The following is a 3213-nucleotide window of genomic DNA, read 5'->3' as shown; positions in this document are numbered from 1 at the left end:
GTTGGTATAATGCTGACTGTGATATCTCTTTCATTCGCTTCCACTGACGAAGGCAAAGTCTTGGCTTTTTTGCGTTGCCCACGAGTCACGGGAAACTCGGTGCCTCGCGGCTCTCCTTCACATCTTAATTCGATTTTGCTCCACTTCCGTTTTTTGGTCGATGAGTCGGGCGATGCGCAGTTGAGGTTTGATCTTTTGCTCTGAGGCTCGTCATCAGCATCACTTCCTTCCTTCGAGGACTCTTGAGCAGGCTCCACACATTCTGGTTGGCTCACTATCGGCCTACCACACTGGAAGCATGTTTTTCCGCCAAGCAGATGAATATTTGCCAGTTGAGATACAGGCTGATTTTGCATCGCGTGATCTTCCAATTGCATGCTTCTGATAATGGTCAGCAGGTCGTCCTCCCCAGACACACTGTCCACCGCTGTAATGACGTCATCCGGTACGGGACCTCCAGCAGAAACCATCGCAGCACATCGGCTGCATCGCTCCCTAGGGGGTGTTGAACTGCTCCTTAGGGCTAGCATTTCGCTGCCCTCGTTGTACTCAGACTGGCCATGTTCTCGCGACGCGGTCTCCATTGGATGCACTGTTTGAACTGAACCGGTAGCCCTGTTCTTCCAAGACAAAGGCCTTTCATCTGTGGCGGAACGTCTCGCATCGCCTCCTGCCCAGCTGTCGACGCCTGTTTGAGTTCCCTTGATATCAGACTGCCCTGTTGCAAAGCGAAGAATGTGGGAGTTAGAATCAGACAGAGTAGCTTGTTTTGCGGCATGCGCAGAAAGCCAGATGATTTCAGACGCACCTCTCGTATTTTCGAGCCGTGGACTTTCTCCTCGACGATGCATGCGCAGAGTTGGGGATGGCTGAGCTGAAATTCCGCCAGTGGTTGAACGCGCTGTCTCCAGGCAAGGTTTAGCTGCAGCGGAAGACTTAGTGCTCGAAGCAGGCAATGTACCTTCTGCGTTGGCAGCAGGAGTCTTGGAAATCCCGGCGAACACGGAGGAGCTGGCTAGTGCCTGCGCACCTGAGAGAGAGAGAGAGAGAGAGAGAGAAAACTTGATTATGGCAAGTGTGTTTAGACACCCCTTGGGTCCCTGCACCACCGCACGGTCCCACTCTACGTCCCCTTGGCACATCGTGCTGAAGGATGGCCCATGGAATAAGCTCCATCCTGGTACGTCAGCTATGGCGCCCTCACCTGGAGAACGCCTACTTCGCTTCGTTACAGCCAGTGCAGCATCGTTTGGAAGCTCCTCCAGGCGCCGCTTCCGGTTTTCCTCGGTCGAAGGGGTCAGAAGTTCACTTGGGAGGTCCGGATGTGCTGGCCCCGACGGGGTGGCCGAGCCTCGCGACATCGAGCTTGGAGCTAGGCACGCAGCGGACGAAACTTCGCCGCCAGTGCCCTTCGCAGCCACTGCAGCCTCACAGTATGAGCGGTTAGCTTGGGAAGTCTCAGGCGCGGGGGTCGTACCAACGTAGCTTCGTGCAGGATCACAACGAAGCTGCTCTGCCATCGCAGCCGGCGCGTGGCAGTCTGTGGTCCTCCTTTTCTTTCGTCGCCTACACCTGCACCTTCTTCTTCCTCTTGCACGTCCTTCTCGAAAATACCATAGCGTATGCTGGGACAAGGAACCGGAAAAAAAAGGAAGAAAGAGAAAGTAAGGCCAAACGTAGGGAATTGGTTTATATGGGGCTTTGAGGTCGCAAAGCGACTCAGACAGTGACAGACGCCGTAGTGAAAAGCTCCGGAAATTTTGACACACTGGAGTTCTTTAACGTCTACTGACGTTGCACAGTACACGGGCCTCCATCTTTTGAAGCTTTTTTTGTGGCATAGACGACTCTGAGATTATAAAACTTGGCACTAGGTGTGTTAGCTAGCCCTTTCAATTGCTATATCAAAACAAGAACACGAGTATTTGCTTTCTTTAGGATAATATTCTGATTATGTTTGTCTGTGAATAATCAATAAGCGTTGCCTTCTTGAAAGCGTGCAGTTCTAGTTTTTTTTTGGCTTTTCGGTGATGCCCGCGTACACTTAAGCAATTGCATCCTGATGATGATGATGATGAATATTTATGGCGCAAGGGCATGTGGGGCCAATGAGTCTCATGGCACAATGTATTTTTCTTGTACTCAAGGTGGGGTCGATTACCCATTTCCAAAGCATTTCACCCCAAATAACCCGAGCACCAAACCAGGGGAAAGCTTGTGGCCATTATAAGTAGAAAACCAGCTGAAATGATATGTTCACAAGGGGGAGATGTACACAGGACAACGCTGGAAACACAACTGAAAATTGTTTACTTGGTGAATCGCTAACATCAGAACAGGGCGCAAATGCGCGAGAGCAACCACAAACGCTAACAAAACAACAAACAGAAAATTGATTAAGCTACCGAAGATTGCATGTGGCAACCTATGTCCTATTCATGAACAAGTTAAACCATTATGGATTCCGCGGTGAAGTCTACCGTTTACTTTCCAGTCACATTAGAAACCGTCAACAAGCTGTAATTATGAATAACATTATATCATGCCTTCAATATTTAAAGACAGGGGTTCCTCAAGGATCTGTTTTAGGGCCCATGTTATTTTCGTTATATTTGAATGACTTGCCGAAGGTCCCAAGTTGCTCGGATATTTTAATGTATGCAGATGACACTGCGATCATAGTTACAGTTGACAACCATGAGGATCTAGAAGCAAAAACAAACTCTGAATTGGAAAAAATTTCAAGCTGGTTTTTTACCAACAAGCTAACAACTAATTCAAGCAAAACCAAATATATAGTATTTAGCTCAAGAGGAAAAGTCATCCATAGCAACCAAATTAACATTTTTATTAATGACCACTCACTTGAACGAACACACTCATTGAAGTATCTTGGAGTCATTCTAGATGAACATCTTCACTGGAAAAATCAGATTAACGCCGTCTGTTCGAAGTTGGCTTGAGGCTGTTACGCCTTACTACAGGCCCGCGATTGTTTTAACACACAAACACTGCGTACCCTTTATTTTGCACTTATTAATAGTCATTTTACATACTGTATAGAATCATGGGGTTTGACATACAATACTTACCTTGATCCTATCCGGCGATTACAAAAACGGGCTGTCCGAATTGTAACACAAAGCAAGTATATCGCGCCAAGTAAACCACTTTTCCAGTTATTAAATATCCTTCTTTTTGACCTTTTGCGCT

Source organism: Amblyomma mixtum, chromosome 3 (assembly GCF_055824585.1).
Source record: "Amblyomma mixtum isolate Tamu chromosome 3, ASM5582458v1, whole genome shotgun sequence".
Lineage (NCBI taxonomy): Eukaryota > Metazoa > Arthropoda > Arachnida > Ixodida > Ixodidae > Amblyomma > Amblyomma mixtum.
Note: the sequence above shows the minus strand (reverse complement) of the source record.